The sequence below is a fragment of the Mauremys reevesii genome, linkage group 11 (assembly GCF_016161935.1).
Source record: "Mauremys reevesii isolate NIE-2019 linkage group 11, ASM1616193v1, whole genome shotgun sequence".
In the NCBI taxonomy this organism is placed as follows: Eukaryota; Metazoa; Chordata; order Testudines; family Geoemydidae; genus Mauremys; species Mauremys reevesii.
The window spans coordinates 42,170,532-42,191,119 of NC_052633.1; the positions used below are offsets into that span (position 1 = coordinate 42,170,532).

General features: G+C 40.9%; 1 long non-coding RNA gene across 1 annotated transcript; it reads left to right on the forward strand.

Moving 5' to 3' along the window:
- The first annotated feature begins 9,758 nt into the window (after positions 1-9,758).
- Positions 9,759-19,005, forward strand: LOC120374321. Its single transcript, XR_005586003.1, has 4 exons — positions 9,759-9,875; positions 10,551-10,730; positions 12,389-12,489; positions 18,725-19,005. It is a non-coding gene; the product is annotated as an uncharacterized LOC120374321 (long non-coding RNA).
- The last annotated feature ends 1,583 nt before the right edge of the window (positions 19,006-20,588 follow it).

Below are 20,588 nucleotides of genomic sequence, written 5' to 3' on the forward strand. Positions count from 1 at the left end.
CTACTCTTTGTGCTCTAGAAGGGTTAAAGTAGAGAGATTTTTATTTTTAAGCAGCATATAGGCCATGGAGCCTTGGTGAGATACTCTGTCTAACTCGTACCTAATTCCTGTGTGCCAGTGGGATTCTAGTTCAGAGGGTCAGAGTTTTTAAATCCTACTTCATTTCACAAATGTATGGCCATCTGCTGCCATCTGTTCACTTTGTAGCAGTGAGTCAATAGTGCACCATTAGTTTTGTTTTGTGCACCCAACTGCAGTTGCTTGGTTTCTTCCTGGAAAGCTGCTAAACTTCTGCTTGCACTTTTTACTGCATTTCAAATGTTCAGGTACAATTTTCATAGCCTCCTGACATTACCCTTTGGCTTGTTACTAGGAAATTAGACTGCAAGGGAGAAATGTTTGGCTCTGCACTCATATAAATTCCAGCAACTATAAACAAAGGATTCCAAAATGACAAATCACTCTGAACAAAAATACCGTTAGAATGGTTATAGCTTCTAGGATCACAGTTTAATTCTACTTACTGCAAATTACACAGCCCTAATTTATCACTATTCCTCCCTCACCCCCCATTAGCACTATTCCTCCCCCAAACCCCAAACAATAAGGTAATTATTGTCCTCTTCATGGCTGTATGTCTGTATTTTTCTCATTCTCACAACAATTTTTGTGAAAATGGAGCCGTATTGTACCATGTACTAAATGAGTCCTTCAAACGCTAATGTATGCCAGTCTTTGAACTGCTCCTTATTCCATTCTTTCCCTCAAAAGCCTTTGAGATTCTAAATAAGGGAACTGGAAATGACTACCGATCCATGTGTAAAGACTTGTAAAGGTCAGAGTAGTACAGTACACTACTAATACAGCATATTACAAATTCTGATATCTCATTATTGTGACACAGATTATAAGAGGAGGAGGAAATGGCACCATGTTCATTTATTCCTCTCTCTATTTATGAGAGGACAGGTACGATAAGTGGTATAAGTGCATTCCGTTTTCATTACCAATCTTAATAGTTCAGCCCTCTATAGGGGTCATACTGTACTTTTCAAGTTATGCACATGACCAACAAAAGATGAATACCAAGTACTTTATATACCTCCCAGCATTTCCATCTGACTGCCATAGAAACAACTTTAAATTATAATATAAAAATACTCACTTTAACACTGAGGACTTACTACTGTAGCATGTATATGTGTGCAGAAATGCAGCCTCCGAGACAATTCAATGAAATGAGGACATATATTATGTAAACAAGGACATTATTTTGTGCCAGTGCCAGATTAAGAAGCATTTGTTCATCTCAACCAAGTCTCGTTAAAATAATGAATCCATCCCAATCCCCTCCAAAAAGTTGTCCCCACCCACCCACTGCATACCCAGCTACATACATGCTATCATATAACACCTGCCACTTAAAAGTTAAGTAGAAAATATTAGTTATTGCAACAATTGGACTAAAAATCAGAAACTCTTTGAACTTGGAAAGGTTACAGTCAGGTGAATATTCTTTTTGTAGTCAACAATTCCAGGATACTTAACAAATAGAGAGAATATCTCTCTTTTTAAATAACATTTCATTATTATTTAAAATGTATTATCATCAGAAGCAGTATGCAACCTGTTATCCTGCAAGCACATTTACAAAGATGTATTAGTGACAGAAGGTCATTTATATCGGTGGGAATGTGTTCTGCATAGGCTATGGAAGAGTAGAATAATAAAGAGTGCTAATTTTGAGTCCTCCTTCGGGAAAATGTGCCAATAGTATTAATATACCTAACACACACACTGTGTAGGTAAGCAGCTGAGTAAAATAAACAGCATGAGCTAGGACCTGGAATTTCAGGGCAGGTAAAAGTATTGAGAAATTTGTATTTAAAGAGCTCTTATTGTTTTAGAGGCGAGGTATATATCTTTATGCCCTAAACATCTTTTAATTCACATTTCATATAGAAATGCAACATACACAGAAAATCCCATTACTCATACTGTGAATTAAAATCTAAACTCAGATAATAAAACACTACAACAAAGAAAATGAATAGTTACTTAATTCTTAACAACCATCATCTGATCCGATGTGACCTACCTATGACAACAGGTGAGTTACTGTGGCTATCATCTCTACCACAGTGAGTCACACATAAAAAAGCTAAGTAATTTTGCAGAAAATTTTCAAAAGAAATTAAATGTTTTTATTTTAGTTTTGTATTAAAAAATTAAAGTATATGATTTGTTTTAATTTTCTTTCATTTTATGGGTAAGAAATACACCTTCTTTTTATTTTTTTCCTCCTTTCTTTCCAATGGAAAAAAGTAAAACATGAGACTGCTATTTTCCCCAGCTGAAATTAAGCACAATTTTACATTTTGAAATTTTAAATTTATTGGAATACCACCGGGGTGAAAGCAACAGCGAAGACTAACCAGTACGGGGGCCGGCTCTGGCCCCTGGAAAGGGCGGGGCCTCGTGTGGAAGGGGCGGGGCTGGGGGGGTCAGAATTCCCCAGCCAGCCCATATGCACGCTGCCTGGCCTGCGCCAGCTGGGGCTCCAGCAGTGATTTAAAGGTCTCGGGGCTCCCGCTGCTGCTGCAGTAGCAGCGGCTGGAGCCCCAGGCCCTTTTAAATTGCCGGCCCGGGGCAGCTGCTCCTTTTGCCCCCCCCATCCCCATTGGCAGCCGACAATGGCAAAAAGCGCAACGACGTTAAAGCGGCAGTGCTTTAACATCACTGCCCCTTTCGTGCCCCTCCCCCCCATTGGCGGCCCTGCTGGTAGGGACTCGGCAGGGCCGCCGACAGGGGGTGCAAAAGGGGCAAGATCCTTAAAGCTCTGCCATGGCAGCGCTTGAAAGTCAGCTGGGTATGGGCCAGTACCAGCAGCCTCTTTTTACCAGTACGCCGTACCAGCCTGTACCGCCTTACTTTTACCCCTGAATACTACAGCAGCCCTCCCCCCATGATAAGCCCCTAAATCCAGGCTGCAGGGAAGCACCCATCTCTGCTAATGATTCACAAATGGGAATCCCTCTCCTGGAGTCAGATGGCTTAGGCACCTAAGCCATTTCTTGTGAGAATGAGGTAGGCACCTGTCTCAATCCACACAGAATGGCCAGAGGAGGAGGTGCTGTTGCTGGTACCACTGCCCAGCCATGGTAACGTTTAGGTCAGTGGTTAGAGCTCTCTCCTGAGAGTGGAAGACCTCTGTTCAAATCTTTTTTTTTTCCTCTCAGGCAGAAGGGGAAATTGACTCTGGGTCTCATATCCCAGGAGAGTGCCCGAACCACACAGCTAAAAGTTATAAGATGGGAACTGGCACCACCACCACTGCCCAAATTTTGAATGGGTCCCAATCCACTAGGCTGTCTCCTAGCCTGCCTACTGGATTTGGTCCCACATATGCATTAGGCAGACAACACCTATCTTCTCCCAGTTTGTGGATCGCTTTGGGGCTTAGGTGGGAGATAGGCACCAGTGCACATGCTCAGTGGCAGAAACTTGGGCACCAGGAGAACTTTTACCCTGAAAATGTAGGCACAGAGCAAGTTTAGGTGCCTACAGGGTTCAGTGGGAGTTTTGTGGATTGCACTGGAGCCTAAAACTGGGATTTAGGTGCCCAAACCCCAGACTTAGGGGCCTAAGTACCTTTGTGGATCTGGGCCACTGTCACTATGGTAACCCTTATTGTTCTGTAGCCTCTGACCCTACTCTTCATTTATATTTCTAAGCTCCTCTGAGCTGGACTCTGCCATTTATTTCTGAAGCACATGACTAGAGCTGGTCGGAAATTAAAAATGCAATTTTTGTCAAAATATAAATGTTTAGAAAAATTTTGGTTTCATTTAGGAAAAAAAAACAAAATGAAGCATTTCAATAATAGCAAAAAGTCCCATTTCTACATATTCAGAATGGAACACTTCAATTTTTGATTTTAAAACAATTTTTGAAACAAAAATGCATGGTTTCTATATAAAATTTTAGAGAAAATTTTTAAAAAGTCAAAACTGGAACAAAATGTTTTGCTCAGTCTGAAATGGGATTTTTTCCCCCTGGTGTTTTATTTCCTGGGAAATTTCTGATTTTGTTTCATTTTGGAATGGAAACATTTTCAGAATTAGAGAATTTCTCCAAATAAGGAAAATCCAGGTCTCAACTAGCTCTAACTGACACCCTATGATGTTGTATAAATAATAATTTAACTTCATTTAGTTTTTTTACATTCTTCTGTTCAATGCTTGTTACAGATTAAGTAAATGTAAATAAGAAAACCCTCCCCCCACAAAAAAATAACAGAAAAACATTCTGCTCTGGAGAAGTCTGTACTCCTAAATAGCCTTTACATCCTCATACTACGATACATGTGAAAAAAGGATTTGCTCTCAGTTCCAATGGAAGAGTAAATTAATATACCTTTAAATCTTACCTTAGTCTGATAGTAGTCTTAATAATAACAAGGGGAGGGAGGAGAAGAGAAAGAAAGATAAACAGAAAAGAACTGATCATGAAAAAAATAAGGAACAAAAAACAAAGCAGATCCTTTCCACAATCAGTGTTTTAAGATGTTACTTACTGATTGAACAAATTAAAAACACTCATAGGTACAAAAACCAGAAAAATCCCCAAAGCATATGATCCAAATTTGCTAGCTTTAATGAGGTTAAATTAATCAAAGGAATCTTTAGAATATCAAGAAATATTTCAGTAACAGTGGGAGCAATTAGATTCTCAAAGGATGAGGTGGGAGCCCCGTTACCTGATTAATTTAAAACTGGCCTGGACAAAGCTTTGGAAAATGTATTATAGAGTATGATTCTGCACTGGCAAGGTGATGGATGACATAGTAGATCTGTTCTATCACAGATTTCTATGCGCCTGTGACTTCTGATCAATATTGTCAGAAGAGGCAACAAGGAATAGAACATTCCTTTTTATGGGTTTCTTATTAGGCAAATTAACAGAATTTTCCTGTACAGTCTAATACGCAAACCTCTGTCTTCAAAATAATGACGCCTCATCCGCAGACTTTAGTTCTCTTTTAAATAAATGACAAACTTGTATAGTAATAAAAGCCATATCCTAAAGGTGCATAGCAACCACAACTCCCTCTGAAATCCATAGGAATTGTGGGTGCTCAGGAACTGGCCCATTGTCGGTTACAAAAGCAAAATTCTGGCAACAGTGTTTTTTCTCTCTGGCAGCTGTTGTAAACAGCACAGTTTTATTTGCATTTTGTTAGGAGTAGTCAACAGTTATAAATGAAAAGAAGATTTTTCTAAGTTTTAAAATGGAACTCTTTGATAGAGAATAAATATGAAAGATTACACCAGGATGTCGTCGTAAAGCCACTCTTCTGAAATATAACCCCATTTTAATGTGTTTATTGTCTGTTATGCTTTTGTCTTGTCACTATCCAATATGTAATATTTATGTGTACAATACTTCTAAAATTATTATAAATATGCAGATGGTGTATTAAATAGGGATAGATATAACTGTCACATTGTGCTGTTTTTTGTGCTCTGTGGCATAACAGTCCATAGCAAGGGCAAAAAGGGAATATCAAGTTCTTAGCAAAAACTGAAATATACTTGGATATTTTGTGCATTTCCAAGAACAAGAAAGGTCAGGGTCTGAATGGGCGCTATAGGCCCCAATTCAGCAAAGCAGTGAAGCATTTGCTTAATTTCAAGTATCTGAATACTCCTTTGACTTAAAGAGATCTTCCTTCTGCTCTTGACTTCAGTGGGACCACTGAAGGTGCTTAAGTGCGGTGTTCAGCACCCTGCAGGATTGAGTCCTTAATGATCAGTAGTTTGTGTGAATGTGACTTTAGAAGCATGAAAACAGAGTGCTCTCTAGGTGACTGACTTGGCAAAAACACTTTTAAGTATTATATATATATATATACAGGATCTGTGGATATAGCAGAAATTTCTCTAGGCTGTATTCCATAATAATTCTCTTTCCCAGATGTATGGGCCCAGAACCTCAGCTAGTTTAAATCAGCATAAATGAGCTCCACTCATTTCAAGGGAACATTGTTTTCTCTAGCAGAGGTTGGAGGATCTAGTCCATTGTATCTTAGCTGTGACTAAGTTTCCCATATTTATTAAGAACATTTTAATGTTTACTACTCACTTTGCATCATAAGTTGAAATTAAAATGCATTCTTTCAGTCATCTCAAAATGCCAGTGGTATTGCTGACTTTCCTTAACCTGATTACATAGGATTAACTGAAATACCAGTACTTCTAATTTTACTGCAAACCTTTCACTTCTTTTCAGCTATCAGGCTGAAGTGTTTATTATTTCAACTCCCTGCAGGTTAGGAGAGCCTCATCCATTTCTGGGACTTGATAATGGGATACTAAACTCATCATCACTAGTCAGTAGTTCAAATTTGGCCCAGGTCAATTTTAACTAAAAGTTGTTGGTTGGTTTAGTTTGTGTTTTATTATTCACATTTATTTGACACCCTTTGCTGTAGTATCTCTGTGCCTTATAAGGCATAAATTGAAACATTCAAGATACCATTAAGAGAGAACAGGAGTACTTGTGGCACCTTAGAAACTGCTACTCTGAAACCTGTCATTAAGAGAAACTAATCACTGTGCTAATCTATCCACCCATATGATGACCTATGTGAAATGACTGTGGCTACATCCAGAGTGCAGGCTAGGTCCCTTTGGACAATAACGACATCACAAAAACATCAGTACTATTAGCATTCCTGATATCTGTCTAGCAGCTAAGGAATGACTGAGTGTGGATTGAGGCCCATTAAAGGTGCTTGAGGTGCTGGAGATAGAGGATTCCAGGCTGTAGGCCTATCAGTTCAGCATTGCCACAAGTGCTAACTGCACATCAGAAATAAAGCAAACAATTGGAGAAGACTGTCAGTTACAAATTATTCAGAAAAGCAAGAGATGGTAACTGTTTCTCTGGCTCTCAATTTTTCTCAGACAAAAACAAAATGAAGATGCCATAACTATTCAAATATAATTTAACAAGTAGTATGGCTTTGTGCTTAAAAAGAAAATGGAAAGCTGGGGAGAAAAAAGCCCAAATCAGCATACATCTGCAGAGCAGAAGAATCCTGATTTTCCTCCTTAAGGCTTCCCAGCTACATCCTGCCACCAGCAATGGAAATTAGTTTTTTTTTAAATGAGCTGTAAAACTGTTGTAATTCCCAGGACTTACATGGTGTATGCTTCAGTAAATAGGCTTATTACTTTTAATATGCTGCTACTGCTATTTTTAAATATAATCTATTGGAGCATTCAGTCAGTTATCAATATTGTAATACTTTTTACTGGCTTATTTTGTTACCTTTACCTTAAAAGAAAATACAAATCATGAAATGCTGGAGTCTGTAAGTAAATACTTCGAGGAGGCCCACGTATCTCAGATATGTCAATCTTCCTCCCACAACCCTAAATACCCTTAAATTACATTTTTTGCATCATAACTGAATATCGTCTAGCTAGTCTCTCCCATCTTCCTTAAAGTTCTTCCATTCTGGATGCTGAAAGGTCTGTCTTAAATCCTAAAAAGCTGCCCTCCACTCCCAAAAATAAAACAATTGATGTGCTTCTTGGTCCAATGAAAACTGTCCTAGAATGTGAAAGAGAAATGAGGGCACCCTGTGTTTGAGGCAGAAAAAGGAAAGGAAGCTGACAGTACTCAACACCAAAAACAAGCAAGCAGACAAAAACCCAAACAAAAAGGTGAGATGGGCAGCTAGAGAAACTATTACTCAGCTCAATACAATTGGGACTTGAAGTCCTGCTTCAGTTGACAGATTTCCTGGCAATAAGTTGCAGCTATTGGAGTTTAGTCCTTGAATAGGATATTACCCAGAATGAAAAATATTTTTCTTAGACTATAACTGCTTTGTATATTTATTAAGTTCAGCAGATACAGCCTGTGTCTTCTGAAAACAAATAGAAAATAGTTGTGGATGCTTTAAAAATTATTATAAAAATACTTTACAATTCAAGGTCAAGTCATCCAGCTTTTTATTTCAATCTGATTAAAAAATAACTTCTGAATCCACTTGCCATTCTATTTACATAAGTCATTTAAAGTTTTATCTCTGGTGAATTATGTCTGTGACCTCAGGCATGGGAAAAACTCATTTTCTCATTACATTTTTTCTTTAAACCAGTGTTGTTTTTTCCTTTGAAGTGCTGGCTGTTCAGCTAAGAGTCTCCCAATGATTCAGAATAGCTTCTGTTGGCATTTCAATAGTAGGGCTAAAGTGAATCACTGTTTACAAATTAGTTACACCACATAACTTTGGAGTCATGCTGTTGGCTTCAATGGGGTTACCAGTGTAATTGAGATCAGAATATGGCCCTAAGTGGAAGAAGCACAAAACGCTAGGGAAGGTAGATGACAGTTAGGAAGAAGAGAGATAACAAGAGGAAAAGAGGATTCAGTGGACAAGGCCTGAAGCTACAGTTTTCCAGAGAAACCTGATTATGAAAAACATTAAAAATACATTGATTAAAATATCACAAATATAAACATCACTAGGAAGCATATTGTTTGAAACTGCCCAATCGGCAATATGTGAGAAGGCAAGATTTGTACTGGTTTGGTAACAAAGGAGAAGTGAAACTTGCCCCGGTCTTCAGCAGTATTTTCAGAAGTGCTGGTAAGCCCTTGCAGTGCATCAATACCTTTCCCCTGTCAGAATAATAATTGGAGACTTACATCCTAGTAATGTACAGAGCCTATTACTTAACCTTCCTCCCATTCCTCTTTAAGGTTTGCCAACCTCTCTCTCTTTTCCCTGGTGGTTTTTGGCTGAGGTTCTCAAGGTCTTACACTCAGCTCAACAGCATTTCTTTGTGTTCATGTCTGTCTATATATAACATGATACATTTTGAATGCCATAGCTGATCAATTCTGAAATTTCAGGGAATGTTCTAGATGTCAGTGGCCAGAAATCTAATTGATTTGGTGGAAAATCAGAAAACCAAATGGAGTGGAAATGGAGGATATATGAAGCCAGCTCCTGCAATCTGTTTAGCAGAGTCAGGGAGGTTCTGCAAGTGTCTGAAGATCAGATAATGGTTTGATGTGACCCATTAACATAATACCCCTAATTCACCTCTGTCCATACTCCCGACAGTTAACATGTTGACATTCTGAATGACTTGTCACCCAGCTAGAAAGATGAGAAATAATAATGGGGGAGGGAGGGATATGCATTAAGGGAAGTATGGGAGGGGCCTAAAGGGAATTGGTGTGTGCAGATAGCCCCTGGCATAGTGGAAAATGGGGGATCCTTCTATGGGAGGCAGGAGTAATGAGGGCACACAGAAGCCTTAGTGTGAGGGGGATAGTGGGGAGTACACAGAGCTCCTGGTATAGGGGGAAGGAGGGATTCAGTGAAAGGAAGTGCACAAAGAGACCATGGCAGGGAGGAGAGAATGGGAGTCCCTGGTATAGGGAGTCATGGGAGGCACACAGAATGAATGGGGAAGAGATATGGGGAATCCCTGATATGAGGGAAGGAGGTAAGAGGTTCACCAAGCCTGTGGCATGGTGAGAAGGAGGGACTGGTGGGTGGTGATGGGGTAGACTCCCCACACTAACCCTGTAAGAGCTAAATTAGGCCAGTTGGGTCCAATCAGCTAATTAGGCTGCAAGCAGGGGAGATTTAGGCTGGAGGCAGCTAATTAAGGACTGGCTCACCTGTGCAGGAAGAGGCAGGGCCTGTTTAAAGCCAAGTAGCTAGCTATGGAGAAGGGTGTTGTGGTGAAAGGCTATATTCATTTCCCGAGAAGATGGAGTTGGCAAACCCAGAGAGGGGGAAAGCCAGACATGTAGGAAGAAGCCCAGAGAAACAGTAGCAAGAGGTAGGACTGCACAGGTACTGTGGTTGCTTGTTATAGGGTCCCTGGGCTGGAATGCAGTGTAGAGGGTGGGCCTAGATTCCTATACCAGCCACTATGAAGTGACAAAGATGTTGGAAGTGCTAGCTGGACAGCATGTCTGGAAAGATTGAATTCCCTGGAAGAGGAGGACTTTAGTAACCTGGCCAGAAGACCAAGCCATACAGAGGAAGCTGCAGACCCAGGAGGAACCAAGGCAGAAGTGTGCAGACTTGAGAAGGCTGCATTGGAGAGAGAGTGCAAGCTGGTAGAGCTAGTCCCCAGAATGGCCGGAAGGCAGTTCTTGTGACAGGGACACACAGAATCCTGCCAAGTGGGAATTATGGAATCATGGTATGGGGGTGGGACACTAGGGGCACAGACTTCCTGGGAGAGGAGACTGAAGGTCTCTGGTTTAGGGTAAGGGAGTAAGGGGCACATAATACCTATCATTGGGGAGGGGGCGGAGAAAGGGGCAATGGATGGGAGTGAGCAAACATGGAACCATTGGCATGACGCAAGAATGACACTCTAGTATGGAAAGTGTGTGTGTGGATTATATCTAAGGCCTGGTCTACACTGCGGGTGGGGGGGGGTGTAGTGATCTAAGTTAAGCAACTTAACTTACATGAATGACATAGCTGAAGTCGATGTACTTAGATCTACTTATCGCGGAGTCTTCACTGCAGTAGGTCAACTGCTGACACTCCCCTGTCAACTCTGCCTACACATCTCACTCCGGTGGAGTACCAGAGTCAATCGGAGAGTGCTCGGTGCTTGATTTATCACATCTTCACTAGACGTGATAAATTGACCCCTGCTGGATCGATCGCTCTGGAGGTAAGTGTAGACACGCCCAGAATAATGCCAAGTTTGTAGGACTGCCCTGCTTTGACACCCCCTCCTCTCCCCCAGCCATCTGGTCTGACTGAAGTGACTACTTCCTTCACTCAGGGCTGCCTGGGGAGAAGCAGGGCAAAAGGGGAAGCTTACCCTGGGCCCCCAGATGAAGTGTCCTTGCAACCTGGCATACAAGGTCATAGTGCCACTCAGGTTGGCCTGCCCACCTACCGCAGTCTCCATCTCCATAGGGGTGGCCAGGCCAAATTTGAGTGGCATTGCAACTCCATGCAGTAGGTTAACATACCAACCAAATTTGGCCTATCCGTCCCTCCATCCCCATTTATGAAGGGACAGATAGGACACAGCGCCTCTCAGGTTTGGCCTGATTTACCACTGGAAATGTTGGAGGTGTGCATCTTGACAAGGTGAAGGTACATGGGAATATGCCCTTACATTACAGAAACCATTTTGTTGCTTGAAATAGCCTCACCAAATGTGAGAGGGTGGAAAATATTTTTCCTTTAAGGGAACAAAGAACAGCAGTCTTGAGACAGGACAAAGTGGGAAACTTCTCCAGCCAAACTTTTCTCTTTTGCATGCTCAGAACAACAACACACCATTTCCTTTTCTCTCACGCATGCACTGAAATCCACTCACCTCCATTCTGTGTAACAATAGGCTTCAGCACTATCACGTAATTGTACCTTCATGCACAGCGCTATTTGAATAGGGTGTTCAAGTACACTTCATTTTATTGTACTAGCTGTCCTAGGGACAGGTCTCTGTCTTGAGGATCACTGTCTATGCTGCTGTGTTTAGTGCCCCTTCCCAAATATAACTGTCTGTGACAGACTTATTATCAATTCAAATTTTGTTTGCCTACCTAGACTGTGTGATGACTGGAAAACTGATGAAACAATGAATTGAAGAGTTTGAAAGCTCAGCAGTTCAGAAAGAAAGGGGTTTCTAATCCAACTGTTTAAAACTTTTTTTAATAACATCTGATTAACTTCAGTGGCTAGTTGGCACTTCAGATAAAGGGCATCTTTGTTAAAGACTCAGTTCAGCTAACCTTTCGACTGTGAGGTATGAGAGCTCATACTAAACATACTCTAAGACAGTATTTCTCAACTTTTGTTGACCACTTATTTCAGGTCAAAATTTCATGACCTTATATTTCCTATTAAAGTAAGAGTAAAAAATGTGTAAATGAAAACAAGCATGTACCTATATAATGTTTTGTGCCTCTTATGTCTCAAGAGGCCCTAGGATTTCCGCCGTCCCAAGCAGGGAGCTCTGGCGGTCGCCGGTCCCGCGGCTCCAGTGGACCTCCTGCAGACGTGCCTGCGGAGGGCCCGCTGGACCCGTGGCTCCGGTGGACCTCCCACAGGCATGCCTGTGGATGCTCCACCAGAGCCACGGAACCAGCGGACCCGCCGCAGGCATGCCTGCGGGAGGTCCACCGGAGCCGCCTGCTGCCCTCCCCGCGGGACGCCACCTCAAGCACGCGCTTGGTGCGCTGGGGTCTGGAGCTGGCCCTGGATGGAGAATACTTACCCTTATCCTTCAAGGTCATGTAAAGGTGTGTGGAGGGTGAGATTTTCTTTCTCTTATACTGTAACAAAATTTTCAATGCCTTGCAATCTTCCTGACAGGTCCCACCAGTTGATAAACACTGCTCTAAGGTCTCCAGGAGGTTCTCCAGCAAAACCAGAGAAGAGCAAACTTAGTATTTCTGATATTTCTAAGTTAAAAAGTAAGCAGGAATAAGTACTTATTTTTTCAATAAAACCTTTCAGACTTTCATTATGCATCATTAAGAAGCAAAAGATGAATAATCCCAATTTAAAAAAAAATTCTTTGTGGTACAACTTATGCTGTTCTGCTTAACCATACCATGCTAAGCAAATCCAAGCTCAACAACTATTTCAAAAGCAGCTGTAGTTATTAGAGTTTGGATGGGCATTAATACCAGTCATGATGGTCAGAGACTCAGTTTAACTGATATTCTTAATGAATTCTCTGTTTTGCTACCTCTCTAGTATAGCTAACTCAGACAAGAACTTGTTAATAACATGTTAACAGCAAAGCAATTGCATTTTCAATTGATTTTAATAAAACTAATGTTAAAATTACATAATACCCAGGTTAAGGAAACAGTGTCTGTACATCTGAGTATAATGCTTAAATTATCCAAAAGTATAAAGGTTGGTTTGAAAGTTATAAAATAAAAATAGTACATAATCTGCAGTATCCCAAATTAAGGTTAATAAATTCAGTGATACAATTAAAGTATTGGCATCCAATTATCTGGGTACATCACTCATGAAAAGTGTCTCTCAGTAATTGAGAATTTAGGATAGGCTGTCCCTTAGAAAATACAATCCATCAGGGAAGTATTCCAGTTACTTTCCTGACCTTGCTTCTCATCGGCACTCCAGCTCATCTCTCCTGGTATTGCTGATGTCCGGTGATGTGTCCTAGATAGATGTCCGTCAACCACCTGATGGAATCCAACACCGTGATTTGCCGCATCAGCCAAGTGTAGCACTGACCAATTCCGCATTCTCGCAACACTCGCTCGAGGGCTCCGACGATCAGTGCGTGACTTTGAACTTCATAACCCCTAGCTCTCAAGGTATCAGACAGAGGGGTGTATTTCTCCAGCCTTCGAGATCAGGCGTTGTGGAAGGCCAGGGTTCTGTTTTCAAAGAGAAATCTGACGTCCACCGTGACTATTTGATGAAATTACTTTAACTTTTAAATCAGGAGAAAATGTTTATGATCTATAGTGTTTTAAGGCAAATTATGATACCCCAGTTTGTGCTGACATTCTCCAACAGACTGACAAGCAGACTTGCTTTATCAGTACTAATATGACTACACTATTTTAACCTCATTTTTTCCCCTAAACCTTTCAGAAAGGTATTTGGGATTTTTGTTTGGTTTTTAAATTCAGCTGTTATGTAAGAGTGCCCTCTTGTGGCAGTTCCTTTGTCACAGTCTCAAGGTAATTTGGTTTGTGTAAGGTTCTATCAGAGGCAAAGTTTTGCTCAGATTTAACTAGGGTTGCCAGTTTTGGTTGGATGTATTCCTGGAGCTTACATCACATGACATAATCCTTAAAGAATAATCTTTAATTCCTGGAGACTCCAGGACAATCCTGGAGGGTTGGAAACCATTGAGTTAACACAATGGGCTTTTAATATATTTTAGTGTATTTTACAGTAAACACTTAAAAGTTGTTGCTGCTTTAAATTATTTAAATATTCAGTCAATCCTTTAGCGTATTCAGCTGCAATTCTGGCCCCTTTTGAAGTCAATAGCAGTTTTGTCATTGACATAAATGGGGGCAGGATTTCTCCCTTCAGCTCCATCCAGTGCAAACAGGGCAAAGTATCAGAGGGGTAGCCGTGTTAGTCTGGATCTGTAAAAGCAACAAAGAATCCTGTGGCACCTTATAGACTAACAAACGTTTTGCAGCATGAGCTTTCGTGGGTGAATACCCACTTCTTCGGATGCAAGTGGTGGAAATTTCCAGGGGCAGGTTTATATATGCAAGCAAGAAGCAAGCTAGAGATAATGAGGTTAGTTCAATCAGGGAGGATGAGGCCCTGTTCTAGCAGTTGAGGTGTGAAAACCAAGGGAGGAGAAACTGGTTCTGTAATTGGCAAGCCATTCACAGTCTTTGTTTAATCCTGAGCTGATGGTGTCAAATTTGCAGATGAACTGGAGCTCAGCAGTTTCTCTTTGAAGTCTGGTCCTGAAGTTTTTTTGCTGCAGGATGGCCACCTTAAGATCTGCTATTGTGTGGCCAGGGAGGTTGAAGTGTTCTCCTACAGGTTTTTGAATATTGCCATTCCTAATATCTGATTTGTGTCCATTTATCCTTTTCCTTAGAGAATTTGACACCATCAGCTCAGGATTAAACAAAGACTGTGAATGGCTTGCCAATTACAGAACCAGTTTCTCCTCCCTTGGTTTTCACACCTCAACTGCTAGAACAGGGCCTCATCCTCCCTGATTGAACTAACCTCATTATCTCTAGCTTGCTTCTTGCTTGCATATATAAACCTGCCCCTGGAAACAGGGCAAAGAATGTGGCAGTACAACTGAAAATTGGTTGGAGGCTAAATTTCGTCAAAAGTTCATAAAATAGTATGTTGTTGAAAAATAGGACCTGCTGATGGAAAGATGAGGCCCACACGCCCAAACATTTGAGGCAAGTCTAACTTGGGCTGCATTTATTTCTGCAGCATTATTTAGTATCACTACTTAAGTACTGATTTTTTTTTCCCAGTCAAACTTCACACTTACACAAGTGCATACAACTGTGGGCTCATAAATCTGAGAGTGAAACTTACACACACACCCTGCTAGATAGGTGCCTGTCTGTAAATGGTTGTGAGTGTAAAGTAGTTACAAATTTCAATGTATGTAAATCTTTCTTTTTTTCTTACTGAAAAAGATCACTTTTTTTTCATTCCTGCCTTAAAATTCAGTGAATTTAATGCTTTTGAAAAGTTCAGGTTTGGCAGTCCTCACTGAAATCTCCCAATTATCTGTAAAACAGATATAAGGTCATGAACTATGGCAATGCGGGCTTCCTTATACTGATCCTACAATATGCCATAATGCTGGGGGAGAAGGCTCCGAAGTTTTTTTGCTTTTTGCTCTGGGATGATGCCATGCCCAAATGTTAATTTGAAACCAGGGCGGCTTGAGTTAAATCAGTGATTTAAATCCTGATTTTAGCAAGAAACTTTGATTTAAATGTTTGATTTTAAATCTTTTTTTGTCATTTGTACTTTTTAATTATTGTCCTAAAGAAAAGTTGATTTTCATTGGTTAGTAACCATTAAAACATGTTGATTTGCAACTAAATATAACTGTTACACAAATTTGGTACTTACTTTTGCTACCAGGAGGATACACTGTCTATGCACATTTAATAAATTATATAGCTTAACATAAATATATTCAGATGAATTTTTATGATGCACTACATTCTCACTTAATAGATTTTTTTTTTTATATACATTGAATTCGGTCAAGCTCCATTTAGATTTGGTATTGGAGTTCAATTAAATTTGAAAAAACAGTACTTTAATGTTTTTATTAAATAAACTACATTAAATATACTGGATATGCAAGAAAAGTTTATCAAAATATGTTATGGTTTTAAAACCATAACCAGTTTATTAAACAAAGATAGTGAATTGGGTTGGTAGCTTCTCGTCAGCAAGTCCTTCCAGATTTTAGCACTTAGTTCTCATTCTCACATCTAGTCTTTATTTTAGACTGGAGAAGGAAAAGAAGCTTTCCTCCTCTTTCAACTGCCAATTGGTTTCTTAACTTTGAATGAACAGATGAATAAACTGAAATAAAGAAAAGATTCTCTCTGAATCTGCGGAACAGGTTACCGGTGTCAAAAGCTGGTTTAGCACTTCAACAAAGTGTGGTTTTAGGTACTTAGCCAGTGATTTTTCACCAATTCAGTGGTTTGACTTTCTTTAAAACTTTAGCAGCAAACACATACTGCTAATATTTTTGTTGAATTTAAATGATTGTAATAGATTACAACTTATGTTCAGGCCTACATTTCAAATTTAATTTTAAATAGGTTTTAGTTTAAAACAGAAATGTATTAAACTTTTTTTATTTAGATTAATTAAATCATTGATTTTTATCCACTGTGTTTGAAACTGGATTTAAAACCAATCCAGAGGATGGGTGGTGCCTAACATTTACAGCAGGGGTCTCAAACACGTGGCCCGCCAAGCTCCCTGCGCCACCCCGCCCCTCTGCCTACCTCCAGGCCAGGGGTGGGCAAACTACAGCCCACAGGCCGGATTCAGCCCAGGGGATTGGCCCCCAGGGCACTCCCTTAAGCAGCTGTCAGCATGTCCGTTTGGGCCAGAGGGGACGAGGGAGGAGGCAGGAGGCAGAGGGCTCCTGCATTACCTCACTTCAAGGTACCGCCCCCCTGCAGCTCCCATTGGCCAGAAACAGGGAACCGCAGCTAATGGGAGCTTCTTGGGAGGTACCTGGAGGAGCAGCAGCGGAGCCCTGTGTCCACCCCTGCTTCCTGGAGCGGCGTGGGGCCAGGATCCTGCCCTGGCCCTGATGTACGCTGCTGCCACCCCGGAGCCGCTCTAGGTAAGCGGAGCTGGGCTAGAGCTTGCACCCCAACTCCCTGCCCTGTGCCCCCTGCCGCACCCCACACCCCTCCTGCACCCAACTCCCTGCCCTGAGCCCCCCCCTGCACTCCCTGCTCTGAGCCACCTGCTGCACCCTGCACCCCAACCCTCTGCCACACCCCTCTTGCATCCCACAGACCATCTCCCTGCCCTGCCACACCCTGCACCCATCGATGACAGGGAAGGGGCAGCGTTAGGGTGGAGACTTTGGGGAAGGGGGTGGAAAGGGGCAGGGAAGGCGTAGGAAGAGGCAGGGCAAGGGTGGGGCCTCATGGAAGGGTTGGAGTGGGGGCGGGGTTGGGGGCAGTGAGGGTGGGGGTGACAATGATGCGGCCCTTGGGCCAATGCATTAGACCTCATGTGGCCCTTGCGGTCATTTGAGTTTGAGACCCCTGAGTTACAGCAAAAAATTGTTGTATATCTGTATTCAGACACACTGGGCTTGTGACCTAACACAAGAGAGGAAATGGAGACATTGAGTTCTGAGGGATAGAAATAACTTTGGAGCTAGCCTGAAGGAATGCTCCATAGACAGTATAAATGGCTTTCTTCTGTCTCAGCACAAACTTGCCTCAGACTAATATTATTATGATTTCCCTATTTTTCTTTCAATAGTCTTGCTTCCCCTTCTTTCCCTCCCTCCTTCCCCTCCCAATTCAGGAAAGCTAGAGTGGGCAGTAATGGAGTCAGCATGGCATAGGGTGACCAGACATCCCGATTAAAATTGGGACTGTCCCAATTTTTTGGCGTTTGTCCCATGTCCCAATCGATGTTTGGTCAGGACACAATTTGTCCCAATATTTCGCACTCCTGTTTTTTTGTTTTGTTTTTTCCTACTGAGAACAAATAGAAGCAAAACTGACTGTAAAGAAAATATTGTGGAAAGAAATAATTAAACATAAAAATGTGAATAATGGAGAATCTTTTATGAATGCTTTCTTAGATACCCAAGAAAATAAAATTCTATAGGCATGAAAGATGGCTTCTTAAGGTTCAAGAAAAACATCCTGGGACTTACAGGTACCTACATGTGAGAGATTTCTAATAAAAGGCCACAATAATTTTTTAAAAAACAAATGGAAAAATGAGGACGCTTATAGCATTGAGTAAAATCAGCGGTTAGGAAATGCAGACAACTGCTGAGGGAAGCTAAAGGTATCAATAAAAACTCTATGGCTGGTAGAGTTAAGGACAAGAAGAAATTCTTTATCATGAATAAACAAAATCCTAGTAATGATTGAGGTCTGATAAAAGCCCAAAATGGTAAAATTATCAATTATGATGCAGAAAAGGCAGAAAGTTTACAATTGAACATTGACTTAATACAGATTTGAAACTTTACTATGCAGAAGAAAAATGCTGCTTTCCCTTTTGTTAGTTTACATTTAACACAGTACTGTACTGTATTTGCTTTGTTTGTTTGCTCTCTGCTGCTGCGTGACGGTATACTTCCAGTTCCAAATGAGTGATTGACTTCGTAACTCTGGTGTTCGTAACTCTGAGGTTCTACTGTAGTTAAATCCAATGGTTACCTTTTAAGAATATATTTTCCTTCCACTTTATCTGTTGAATTCTTCATAATTAAGGGGCAAAAGGAATCATTTGATATAGAAAAGTGATCTTCAACTAGAGCAAATATTAAAAGATCCTTTGTTCTAGTTTTAACTTGATTTTTTCGTCCGTGACTATGAATTTTTTTAAACTGCCTCACATAGAGACAAGCTGTTGAAATTGTGCTCTAAAGTTATATAATCACTGCATTGTCTCTAAAACGATGTTTCTGTAACATAGGCTGTTTGTGTCAGACAACATGCTTGCTGCACAGAAGTCCCACTGGAATGAAAGACACACCTGTCTGCAGCAGAGGCTGAGCAAAGAACAAGAGATCAGTGTTCCCAGGCTGCAGAGCTGCTCAATGTCCTATCCTGATCCTGTCCCTCTGTACAGCCCAACAGCCCACTGACACCTTGCAGATCACTGAGACCACTTGGACACTGTAGTCCTTGAAACAGAGTAACCCAGTTTGTAGACGCAACATGTCTTCCAGTAAAAGCTTGAATTGGCTCATTTTTCATACTGCTTCTTGCTTTTTTTGTTGGATATTTCATTGGTGTTTTTTTTTCTTGTTCATTGTTTGGCAGATAATGGCACCAAATTTTGAAAGGTCTGAATGCTTCAGGGAACTGAACTCAGGTCTGCCATGTTCTAAGCCAGTGCCTTCCTCTTCATCTGTAATTCATGATGCTGATGAAAAGGAGAATGATGTGTACACTTTTTGTGGTTACTTAACAATGTTGTTCACTTTCTTATCAGCACAAGTAAAAACATCTCACTGGTCCATGAAGCGAGCACTTGAATCATCTGGCTCTTTTAAATGTATAGAAAAGTTAGTGTTTGGCTTTCACTTTTGGTTCAGGTGCGGGATAGTTAGGCCATTCAACCCTAGGCCTAGGTCCCTCAGGAAGACATGAATCCTGGGGTGAGCTTCACCTGCTCTGATATGGTTGGAGATGTCCTCTAGGGTACATTTGGCACAGGCAGTTAAATTGCCTATCAGTGAGACATGGTAGTATGATTGAGGCAACCAGCAGAATGACAAAACCAAACTCTCTCACTAACATACAGAAAGATTGCACCTTATTGATAATATTTCAGGAACAAAGGAATTTGTCCAAAAATATGATTCATGACATGTTGCATTTGGAAATATGTAGCTAGAATTTCAGAGTGTTAATTTAGTACTAATCACTTGCTGAATTTTTTTGTGTAACTTTTGCTTTGTTAGTACTGTATCTATTATTGAAAACTACCCAGCATGGCTAGATACATTGAACTTGATGTAACGTGCTTTTTTTTTTTTTTTAAGCAATCAACTTTGCACTGTCCTTGTGAGCCTTTATAGTGCAATGTTAGTAATTGCCACTCCAAAAACTCTCACCTTCAGAGACACTCCTTGTGGGTGCACCTGTACAATGGGAGGATGCATTATCGCTATAGTAAATAGTCAAATCTACATGCACCCTTTGGGTACACCTGCATGGTATATGGTAGGTCTCCTACACCCTTCACATCACAACTCCACAAACCCTTTTTATAGGCCCATACAATGCTTCATTGTATGTACTTGGGGTTTTATAATTTAGTGCTTCCGCTATTTAGTGAAACTGAGATTATGGTTATGTCTTCACTGCAGATTCTTGTTAACTCATTTTGAGTTAACCTTGCTCAAGTGAGAACAGTCACACTGCAAAATAACATTAGAGCTGCAAAGTGTGGTTGTGTTAGCAACTGAGGATTTGAGGTAACTTGACCTTTAGCCTACCTCCCCTGTCAGGCCAGCCAGCTCAACCTAGAAGCCTCACTACACCAGTTTGTGTACATGGATGGGGCTCGAGTTACAGGCAAAGCATGAATTAACTTCTGCAGTGAAGACAAGCCTTCTATCTTTTCTCCACATATCCTAGTCTGATATAAGGCATGTTTAAAAAATTGGATAGTGTTTTAGAATATGGAACTTCTTCATATTTTTATGCAGCATTTTAAAACAATCTTTAAAATTGGTGGCCATTTTCCTGTGCTCCGCCTCCCTAGGTTTTAATCTGCGGTTTTTGTCTATACTCATATGGGTAAGCACCCTTATTGCCTATGCCCATAC